The sequence below is a fragment of the Benincasa hispida genome, chromosome 12 (genome assembly GCF_009727055.1).
Source record: "Benincasa hispida cultivar B227 chromosome 12, ASM972705v1, whole genome shotgun sequence".
NCBI classification, from domain to species: domain Eukaryota; kingdom Viridiplantae; phylum Streptophyta; class Magnoliopsida; order Cucurbitales; family Cucurbitaceae; genus Benincasa; species Benincasa hispida.
The window spans coordinates 53,064,321-53,077,041 of NC_052360.1; positions in this window are offsets into that span (position 1 = coordinate 53,064,321).

Genomic DNA, 12,721 nt, shown 5'->3' on the forward strand with positions numbered 1-12,721 from the left:
ACAGCTAGTGCAATCAAGACTCTAATTGTAGCTATTTTTGTTACAGAGGAATACGTGCAAAAGTAGTCAATACCTTATTTTTGTGTATACCCTACTACTACTGACCTAGCCTTGTATCTTTCAATTGAACCATCTAGTCTTATTTTCTTCTTGAAAATCCATTTGCACTTAATAAACTTACTTCCTTTAGGAAGATCAACTAAGTCTCAAGTTTTGTTCATGGTTAGAGAATCGAATTCACTCTTAATGGCCTTCTTCCATAAGCTAGAGTCTACAGAACTTAAGGCTTCTGGGTAAGTTTTAGGATTCTCATCTATTAGATACATATATGAAAACTGCTAATAAATATCATCTAGCCTTTCAACTAAAAAAGTAGCCAAGAAATCAGGACCAAAATTTTTCCCAATTCTCTGTCTCTCATTTCTTCTAAGTTCAATTTCATGCATTATATCAAAGGTTCTAACATCTTCAATTTCAAGCATACTACTAGAAACTTTATCATTTTCAGTTTCATGCATACTATTACATGAAGAAGGCATATAAGTAGATATATTCTCATAACTAGATGTTCTATATGATTCAAATTTTGTTTTTTTTCCATTGGAAATATATGTTCAAAGAATTTGACATCTCTATATTCACAAATGATCTATCATTCAAGCATATACATCTATATGCAGTACTGTTTTGAGCATAATCAATAAACACACAATCAAAAGTTTAGATCCTACCGTAGGTTTCTTGAATGTAGGATATGCTACCTTAGCCAAACATCCACACCTTCAGGTAATTGAGATTAGATGCATAACCTCTCCAAAGTTCATAAAGTGTCTTATCCAGTTTTTTGTGAGCTACCCTGTTAAGGATAAAATAGGCAGAAAGTACAGCTTCCCCCGCATGTTATCAGACAGTCCAAAACTTAACAACCATAACATTCATCATTTTCTTAAGAGTTTCATTTTTACATTATGCTATACCATTTTGTTATGGTGAATAAGGTGCAATAAATTCATGAATAATGCCATTTGAACCACAAATTTCTTTAAAAGAATTATCATTGTGTTCACCACCTCTATCTAACTTTAACCTTTTAATCTTATTCAAATTCATTTTCTACTTATGCTTTATATTTAAAAAACATACTACCAGTTTCATCTTTTGTTTTTAAAAGATAGATTTTAGTATATCTAGATACAACATCAACAAAATATATGTAATAAACTTTTTCACCTCTACTTGTGGTGTTTTTTAAATCAACTAAAACAAAATCAACCAATTCAAACAATTTTGTACTTCTATAGGTGATAGGTTTAAAAAGTTTCTTCATAAACTTTGCTTCTACACAAACAAAACATTTACTAATTTCACGTGTTTCAAATGCATTAATAAGTTTTAATTCTTTAAGTTTCTTAACTGATGCAATATTCACATGATCTAATCTACCATGCTGTTGAATTTGGTGTCCTAAATCTCATATATCCTATAATTTGTAANGTGTTTTTTTTATGAACTATTGACTGTTGGGATTGATGCCCGAAATTTTGTAGTATTGTAGTTTGTAATTGTATTTATATAATAAAATAAGAGATTTTATTAACATTTAGAAAACTAAGATCCAAGATTATATGATGTAACTTAAACATGTATGTGGAGACTAAACGTGGATCATGTTTAAGTAATAACCTAAATGGTTTGTAGTAGATGGATAAGGTTGGGTACCTTATCCTAGTGACAATACAGATACGAACCACCTTATAGTTGTTATAAGTATTGCAAATGATCTGATACTAATCATTCATGTGGAGAGATGTGAGCGGGGTATCCTATACAAAGAGTTTGTATAAGATCGGACCATGAAATGAATAGTCTCTATCTATAACATTGTTACTGGAAGAGACTTACATTTCACTAGGATGACCATAGGTGACTTGACCTGAATCCTGGGTGAGTTGTGAACTCCTGCCTATGAGGGTGGTTCTTTGATTTGCATGGGTGAGAGTGGCCAGTTTTACTGACTCAATATGCCTACAATTTTGGGGATTCGTTTGATTAGAGAGCTGAGAACGTAGCTATACAAAAAGGAACTCATTCATTCCCAACCTTAGGAAAAGTAGATAAATTGCTCCATTAACAACTGATTCTATGTCTTGAACAATGAGGCTTCAACCTCTCAACCTCTCACTGGTTTGAGAGGTATTAGTTTATAGTTAGACTATAAATTTTTTGTTCATTAGAGGAATCAGTGATACTTAGAGAGTTAGATGTAACTATAGGGGTAAAACGATAATATGACCCAATTGTAGTTATGATTAATTTGTGAAGGGTCAACTCACTGTTTGGTTATATTCATGGACACAAAAATATATCTGTAGTGCGAAGAGTGCAGTTAACTGTCTTTAATGGAGTGCCTGATAGTAAATGAATAGATGTATCTGAATGAGATTCAAATATTAGATATATATGAATTGGATTCATATGCATATAAATATGTGGTATTTAGATGTTAATTAATTAACCCTATATTAAATATGATTTATTATACTTATTTAATTTATATGTTAATTGATTAATTAATAAATGATAGAGAAAGGAGACTAGTATAAATATGAGATATTTATGTTAATTAATTAACTGTATATTAAATATGATTTAATATATAGTTATTTAATTTATATATTTAATTGATTAATTAATAGTTAATTAATCAAATTAACAAATGATGGAAGGTGGAAAGACTTGGAGAGGAGGGTATCCTCTCCCTATAAATATACTATTATAATCCTTTTAGGGTAAAGAATTTTTGTGAAAAATTGCCCTAGCCTCCACTATTATAACAGAGAAGCTCTTGTGATGGTGCCTTTGTTCGTTGAGAGGTTTGAATTTATTCATGTGCAAAAGAAAAGGAAATCATGAAGAAAGGGGAATCTTCAAGAGTAAGTTTTCTTTTTCCTTTCTTCTCTTCTCCTTCATTAAGAGTATGCTTAGGTTTATTTAATGTTTTTCTTGAGTGAATTAGTCCACTGTTTTTATGTTTTATAAAATCAACTTGCAAATTGCAAGACGATCACACGCTTTCGCAGGAATCCGATTCCCTTTAATTGGTATCAAAGTCCAATTCTTCAATTTTGATTTTTGTTTTTTAGAAACAAAAAAATAGAGAATGGTGTGTTGCTTTTAAAATATATTCATAGATGTGTGTGATTTTAATTGTAGTTTGCGGGTTGACTGTTTAGGCTTTTGTCATTTAGATTTACAGTTTTAATTGATGAGATCAATGTAAAACCCAATGTTTATGGTATTTTTTTATACTGTAAATTGAGTCTATAAGTCCATATCGTTTGTGGCAAAAAGTTGTTGTAGAAAAAACTTGGGAAAACAAAGGCAAAACAAGAAAATACAGAGAGAAACAATGCAGTGCAGATCGGTTTTTCAAGGACAACTTTCACAAATTTAACAATCTATGGAGTTCTAACCGTTGGATCGTGCTGAAATTTGATCAGTATATTTAGGGCATCTAAGGTCTCATTTTGAATGGTTGGATCGTCATTTTGATCTCTCTTTTCTCTGCCATCGTCGCAAAACCGAAGTAGTTTTTTTTTCCCTTTTTTCTTTTAGAATTTTCTAAAATCTATGGACCCTTTGGTAACTATTTTGTTTTTAGTTTTAGTTTTTGAAAATTACTTCTCCCTCTAAATTTCTTTGTTTTTTTATTTACTTTCATCAATGGTCTAAAAAACCAAGCAAAATTTTGAGAACTAAATTTTTTTTTCTTTTCAAAAACTTGTTTTTGTTTTTGGAAATTGATTAAGAATTCAACCATTGTACTTTAAAAAGATGCAAATCACTATAAGAATTGTGGATGAAATAGGCTTAATTTTAAAAAAACAAAAACATAATACTAAATGGTTACCAAATGGGGCCTAGGGTTTTAGATTTTATTTGATCTTCTAGGAATGCCAATAGCTGGTCAACTTTGCTATTTTATTTAATTTAATTATACATGAGACGTATAATTTAAATTTAAAATTTTAATTTTTCATAAAGTATGTCATTTAGATTAAAATCCAACCTTAGGATAAACATGTTTCATGCATAATTTTTAATATAAGTGTTATATTATATGAAGCATACTTATGTATCATACTAGAATATAACTGTTATATAGTATGATAGCATGTGAACTATTTTTATTAGTAATAATATAATTGTTATATTGTTTAATGAAAATGAATATGTATTTTTATTTTCGTGGATGATAATTATAAGTGTTATTTTTATTAGATGAAAATAACTTTGCATTAAGCATGACATTACTTAGATAAATATAATGGTTGTATTTGATCAATGTCATTAGATGCAAATTATAGGTTTTAATAATTTCATTATTTTATAATGGCTATAAGTTTAATGAAATAGATTAAAATCTATAATCAAGAGTTGAATGCAAACATAGGTCCAAATTAATTTTAAATGATTTAAAATTAATTCACCTAGATTTATGTTAAAAGCATTTCTAATGTGATTAGAAATAGGTTAATCTTTTAATTTGTTTTAATAGGATTAAAATGAATTTTGTAAAAGATTAAATAAGGGACCTTTGTCCGAGGAATGTTTTGTCTAGGCTAGGGTATTTAAGCTGACGAAAACATAACACCCCTACCTGGGAATTGATCTAGAAGATGAATTAGGCAAGTATTTTATAAGCATGCAATAAATGGGTTTGTTTATTAAAGAGTTTAATAAAAAAAATTATAGATTGTTAAAATATTCAATATAAACGTCATATTGAGCAAATTAACAAGGAATTAGCCGGATTTACCTAAGTAAGAAACCTTAAGTTTTAAAATACTTAGTGGGAGGAAATAGATGTATATGATACGTCAATTTTTTCACTCACGTTTCTCCTTTAGTGTTCACACCATGAAACTCATGCTTAACCTTGAGGCGTCTTAGGAGCGTCCCCCTTTGGATAGTGTTTGCATAAGTCAATATCAAGGTGAGTGAAGAGAGTATTTATAGTAAGTGAGAGAGGGATGTGTGTCAACATATCCTACGGTCTTCTTCATTGGTTTGCATCCTAGGAACTTCTTGCACGGACTCGAGACGCCTTGGGAGCGTCTCCTTCGGATGACTTGTACATTAGGTCAATATTGGGGCGAACTCCAAAAATGGTTAGGATTGCTTTAATTTTTGCCCAATTAGTTGGCTCATTAGGATGAAACTCTAGGGTCTAAAATGGAGGGTCACACTTAAAAAAATTGTTAAGAAAATGAATGATTTCTTGACCAAATCAATGGTGACTAATTGTTAGAGGAATAAGAGTTATTCTGGTGTAATGATTGGTTGAGAGTGTCTCAGTTTAGCGAAGGGGCGACTGACCACTCTTCGATGGCTTTTATCCTAAATCACTAAAGCATCATTGCAAAATAAAATGATGTTGGAGATCATTATTTCTTTTACCATATGAGTATTTTTTTTGTATCAGCAAAACTGACTAGCACTACACTGAACCTTCTTAAAGCTGAAAAATTGACCTAAATTAATTACACAACTTGGAAAGAATCGATTAAAACTATTTTTGTGGTTAACAACCTTAACTTCTTCTTGACTGATGATGTCTTTCAGTCCCAACCCCTGATGCAACATGAAGTGTTGGTGATGCATACGAAAGGTGGACGAAGGCCAATTATAAGGCCCGAGTTCACATTTTGGCGATCATACTTGATGCTTTAGCCAAAAGATTTGAGAGCATGGCCACTGCATTTCAGAGCATGCAACCAATGTAAGAATTGTTTGAATGAGTGTCCTAACAATTCAAGCAGGACCGGATTGATATCGACGAGATCAGTAATGTCAGTTCCCTAATCGAACTGCAGTCCATACTGAATGTCAAGTGACTAATAGAGGAGGAAAATGTTATTAACTCTAGTGAATTTTATCAAAGAGGTTCATCCTCTAAGAAAAAACTTGGAGTTTATAATTAAGGATTTCAAGCTGATCCCATTGCTCTCCAGAAAAGGAAGAAATCCAGTGATAGTAAATTCGATTTACTTGTATTGAAGTCATGCCTAGTAGAGAACGATGATTCTGTCTGGATAGGTTATTCAGAGGCTATTGATCATGTATGTTCTTCCTATCAGGGCTTTAGTTCTCAGAGACAATTAGAAGCTGGAGAGATTACTCTTCAAGTCAATAACGGTGAAGCCATTACAATTGTTGCTGTAAGCAGGCTTAAATTATTTTTGGACAAGAAACGATATATGTTATTAGATAACATATATGTAGTTTCTAATATCAATAGGAACTTACTGTTTCTCGTCTGATTGAGCAGAAGTATTCTCTCTTCTTCTCAGAAAATAAAGTGTTTATCTTTAAGAATAGAATTGAAATAGGCTTTACTTCAATAGAAAGTAACTTAATGTACTAAAGCTGTTAGTTATAAAGGCTGTCCTAAATACTGAAATGTTCAGAACGACAACAACTAATAAGAGACCAATAGTTTTTCCTAAAGAAAATGCCCACCTTTGGCATATAAGATTCGGTCACATTAATTTCAATAGGATTGAGAGATTAGTTAAAAGTGGAGATCTAAATTATTTAGAAGAAAATTCTTTGCCCGTATGTGAGTCATGCCTTGAAGGCAAGATGACAAAATGACTTTTTATTGGAAAAAGGTTATAGAGCCTAAGAGACCTTAAAGCTTATACATTCAGATCTCTGCGGTCTGATGAATGTAAAAGTAAGAGAAGGGTATGAATATTTCATCTCTTTCATAAATGATTATTCAAGATATGATTACTTAATGCAGCACAAGTCTGAAGTACTTGAAAAGTTTAAGAAGTATAAGATTGAGGTTGAAAACTTGTTAGGTAAAAAGATAAAAATACTATGATCTGATCGTGGTGGAGAGTATATGGACTTAAGATTCCAAAAATATTTGGTAGAACATGAAATTACGTTTCAACTCTCAGTCCCTGGCATACCTTAGTAGAATGGTGTATCGGAAAGGAGAAATAGAATCCTGTTAGACATGGTTCAGTCTATGATGAGCTATGCTCAACTTCTTAACTCATTCTGGGGATATATAGTGGAGACAACTATTTATATCTTGAACAACGTTCCCTCAGAGAATGTTTCTAAAGCACCTTTTGAGTTATAAAGAGGTCGTAAAAATAGTTTACGCCACTTTAGGAGTTGGGAATATCCAACTCATATGCTCATTACAAATCTCAAAAAGTTGGAACCTCGTCCGAGAGTATGCCTATTTGTATGCTACCCAAAGGAAATGAGAGGTGGGTACTTCTTTGATCCAAATGAAAATAAAGTGTTTGCATAGACAAATGCTACCTTCTTGGAAGAAGACCACATGAGGGCCCACAAATCACGAAGCAAAATAGTTTCATGTAAGATTGCTGATGATACTACTGTGACTTAAACGAGGGCTGTTGAAGAGGCTAATGTTGGGGTTGATGCCTTAAAGTCTCGTGTCTTGTAGTTTGTAAACACATTTTGTACGAACGCTTGTTATGTATAATATATGATATTTACTTCACTTCTTGACCTTGTACATTTAGACGTTTTATTTGCTTTACCACAAACCAATAAACTTAAAATCCCTGGTTGTCTTTATGTAACTTAAGCATGTATGTAGTGACATACAAAAATCGCTTTGAGACACTTAAATAGCTCACAGTGTGTTAAGCATTTGATGGGACATAGTGTTGAAGTGTGTTATCGCTTAGTAAAATTAGAGCCTAATAGTGCTGAACGATCGCTTACCTATAAGATAATGTTGAACGATCTCTTAACGCTTACACCTGCGCGCGCTATTTACTAAACGATCGCTTACCTTTTACTAAACGACCGTTTAGCGCCCGAGTTTTTCTAAACGATCGTATAGACGATCGCTTAGCTTTTCCTACACGATCGTTTAGATGATCGCTTACCTTTTCCTACACGATTGTATACTTCACCTAAACGATCAAGCATTTTGTCTATACGATAGATGAGTCTTTCTCCCACTTGCTTGATCGTTGTATATGATCTCTTTGCCTCCTCCCCTCTACCAAATCCGAACAAAGCCCATCCTTTAGATTCTCATTCCAAAAATATAAGGGATCTGAGTGGTGGTGTCGTCCTCGTTTCCTTCTGTTCGTGTGGAGTCTGTTTGTGGTAAATGATTGAGTGTTGCTGAACGATAGCTTGCCGTTCCAGCAAAAGTGAGATTTGTTGTGAAGAAAAAGTCTTCAACTGGTATGATCTCTCGGTCTCTTATTTATTGATTCTCTAAGAATGCCAGTAATTTAGAGTTGTGAATGCATATCTGTATGTTTGAATGTATTTTTGAAAATTTTATCACAATGAATTGGAAAGATCCGCTTTCGCTCATAGGTACTCTTGTACAAGAGTTCCTTCAGCTAGTACATCAACATGGGTTGTTGATGTTAGTTCATCTAGTCAAACTAATCCATCTCAAGAGTTGAGATTGCCTTGACTTAGTGGGAGATTTGTGAACCTACCTGTTCATTACATAGGTTTAACAGAAGCCCTAGACATCATATCTAATAATGGGGTTGAGGATCCATTGTCTTACAAGCAAGCAATGGATGGGATCTACAAAGATGAATGGATTAAATACATGAATCAATAAATGGAGTAAATGTACTTCAATTTGGTTGGGAGCTTACAGATCAACCTGATGGGGTAAAACCTATAGATTGCAAGTGGATCTACAAGAGAAAAAGGAGTGTAGATGGAAAAGTACAGACCTTTAAAGCTAGACTAGTGGCAAAGGGTTATACCCATGTTGAGGGAGTAAACTATGAAGAAACTTTTTCACCCATTGTCATGTTAAAGTCTATTCAAATTCTCTTGTCCATGAGCACATATTATGACTATGAGATATGACAAATGGATGTCAAGATTACCTTTTTGAATGGTAATCTTGAAGAGATCATCTACATGAATCAATAAAGAGATTCATTGAATAAGAGCAAAAGATTTGCAAGCTCAATTGGTCCATTTATGGACTGAAACAAACATTTTGATCTTAGAATATAATACTTGATACTGTGATAAAATCTTATGGCTTTGATCAGAATGTTGATGAGTCTTGTGTTTACAAGGAAATCATTAACAATTCAGTAGTTGTTCTGGTGTTGTATGTGGATGATATCCTATTCATATGACTAGCCACCTAATTCCAAATGAAAGATTTGAGTGAGGCGTTGTTTGTTTTAGGTATCCAGATCATCAGGAATCGTTAGAAGAAAATATTGGCCTTGCTTCAGGCATCGTATATTGACAAGATGCTTGTCAGATATTCGATGCACAATTCCAAGAAGGGTTTATTACCTTTTAGGCATGTTTTTTTGTTTGTTTAAGGAACAGTGTCCTAAGACTCCTTAAGAGGTTGAGGAAATGAGACGAGTTCCCTATGCATTGGTTGTTGGCAGCCTTATCTATCTATTGTTATGTACCACACTTGCATTTGTTATACAGTAAAGATTGTCAGTAGATATCAATCCAATTCGGGGTTAGGTCACTGGACAACGTTCAAAACAATCCTCAAGTATCTATGGAGAATGAGAGATTATATGCTTGTGTATGGAGCTAAGGATTTGATCCTTATAGGATACAGTGATTCTGATTCTCAGACTGATAAGGATTCTAGAAAATCCACATCAGGATTAATGTTCACTCTGAATGGAGGGGTTCTAGAATGGCGTAGCATTAAGGAAGCATGTATTATATCTTCCACTATGGAAGCAGAATATGTAGTTATTTGTGAAGCTGCTAAAGAAGCATTCTGGCTAAAGAAGTTCTTTATTGATTTGGAAGTCATTCCAAATATGCCTTTGCCCACCACACTCTATTATGATAATCGTGATGTTGTCGAAAATTCTAAGAAACCTAGGAGTCATAAAAGAGGCAAACATATTAAGTGCAAATATGATCTCATTAGAGAGATTATGTAATGAGGAGATGTGATCATCACATAGATCACCTCGGAGCATAATGTTGCTAATCCATTTACAAAGGCTCTCATGGCTAAGTTTTTTTAGGGCCACCTGAAAAGTCTGGGTCTATGGAATATGAATCACCTGGTTTGAATTTGAGTCGTGATTGGGAGGATATTCCTCAATTAAAACGAACCTCAGATTATCTATTAAGGTTGGAAACAGTTCGGTTTGGTTTGATTTGGTGGTCAAACTGAACCGAACCAATTTTTCTAATATGTAAAATCGAACTGAACTGATTTCAAATTCAGTTTTGGTATTTTTGAAAAATATATGTTACATTTTTTTTTAATTAAAAAGCGATTCGGTTCGGTTCGGTTTTTAATTCGATTTTGTTCTTTTAATTAGGTTCGGTTTTGAATTCGGTNCATGTTATATTCTTTTTTAATTAAAAACGGTTCGGTTCGGTTCGATTTTACTCTTTTTTTAAATATATAAATATAAATAAATATTAGTTAAAAATAGTTCGATTTGATTTCAAATTCACTTTTTGTAATTGAAACTGAATCGAACTGAATTAATTCGGTTTCAAAATTTCTTTGGATCGGTTCGAACCGCATTTTTCGATTTCACTGAGTTTTCGGTTCGACTTTTAGAAACGGTTCGATTTTTGTGGTTTGAATGGCTACCCCTATCATCGATTACTAGTATTGTATTTAGGTTTGATCTTCGTTTAGCGTAGTTGTCCCCATTAAGTTTCTCGGAAGTCAGTAACTGTATTAATGAGCTAGTCATTTTGAAAATATAAACAAATTCTATTAGTGAACTACTTTTAAATCCAATCATGTTTTAGCAAAGTAATAATGTACCCAAATTTCATTATTTTATTTACAACAATACTTTAGTGGGTCAAAATATATGCTATCGAAGGACAATCAAATACTCATTCTAGAATAACTTATGTTCCTATGGTCTTTTAGTTATTGTTTTCGGTCAAGAACTTACTAACACCTAGTAATTCTCGTAAGTGTAACCCTCCATTTTAAGACCTCAGAGGTTGGCTACAATGATGCTATCGAATTGGAGAGTCAAGGTTGGGAATCAACCTAAGAAATCCTATCCATTTTTGGCATTTGAGTTGTTCCAAATCCCATGTTACAACCTTCCGAGGGGATAGCCGCCGTAAAACAACTAGCGTAGGTCGCATAAAAACGACAAATAGGTACAACATAGGAATCACACAGTCTAAAATAATTAATTCCAAATAATTAAATAAACTATTCATGTAATTAAATATTAATTAAACACCAATTCTATAACCATAAATCTCTATTCATGTAATTGATATTTAAATCAAATTTAAATATTAACCAATTATCCAATTTTGTTTAATTCAATAATTAAACATGTAATTATATCGTATATAATTACTAATTTCCTTAATTTGAATTTAAACGTTTCAAATTCTCTCATCACGCTATTCTAAGGTTTAATCCTTTTATGAACATGTAGGGAGATCTAATGGACCTACAGATCATGGACTTCAACGATTCGAGATTAACTGGTTAAACTCTTTGACCTAATTAATCAACATTTGTTAACTACTGGTTCACTCCACTAAAGCACTATAGTTTCATATCCCTTACTGTAGATATAATTGTGTCCAATCGATATAATCATAAATAGTAAGTCAACCTTTCACAGGTTGTTTGTAATAACGGCTGGGTCAAAAGTTGTTTTACCCCTGAGATTACATCTTATTCCTTAAGTCCACTGATCCTTTGATGAATAAATTAGTTTGTGATCCAATCACTAAACCGAGTCCCTCTCGGGTCAATGAGAGAGTGAGACCCTTGTTCAAGACCTAGAGTCAGTACTTAAGGGAACAACCTCTCTACTATCCCTAAAAATGGGTATGCGTGGATTCTATCTTATACCCTATGTCCTTAGCTATCTACCCAATCTTACCTATGAAGTGGGAGGCTTATTAAACCGGCACTATTGAGCCAACCCTCACTCATGCAAATATAAGGATAATCCCGAATAAATAGGAGTTCATAGTTAGCTCAGGATTAAGGTCAAGTTACCTAGGTCATCGCTTTGAAATAGTCAGTCTTAAATAGTAAACAATGTTATAAAGTAAGAGTAACAAATTTCTTGGTCCAATCTTATACAAACTCTTTTCATATGACGCCCTCACTCACATGTCTTCGCATGAAGAATCAGGATCACTTCGTTAATAGAATTTTACAACAATTGCAACATCTACAAAGTAGGTTGCATTTGATAGTGTCTCTAGAATAAGGTATCCAGTCTTCTTCATATACTATAGATCGTTTTGGCTATGTACTCAAACTTGATCTACTCTTATGTCTCCACATAAAGTTCAAGTACTCATGTAATAGCCATGGATCTTAGTTTATTGGACTTAGGTTATTTCTAAAATGAAATGAGCAATTCATGCATTCAATAACAACTTTACTGAATCAAACTTTAATAACATCTATATTGATTAACATAATAAGTTTATTGTTTACAAACCACGAGTTTTAGGATATAAAACCTGACAATTAAGGAGTTAGATGTAACTACCAGGGTGAAATGGTAATTTGATCTAGTTGTAGTTATGAGCAATTTGTGAAGGGTCAACTCACTGTTGATTGGTTATATCCATGGACACAAAAATATATCTACAGTGCGAAGAGTGTAGCTATTGATCTTTAGTGGAGTGAACAGTAGTTAATAAATATTGATTAATTTAA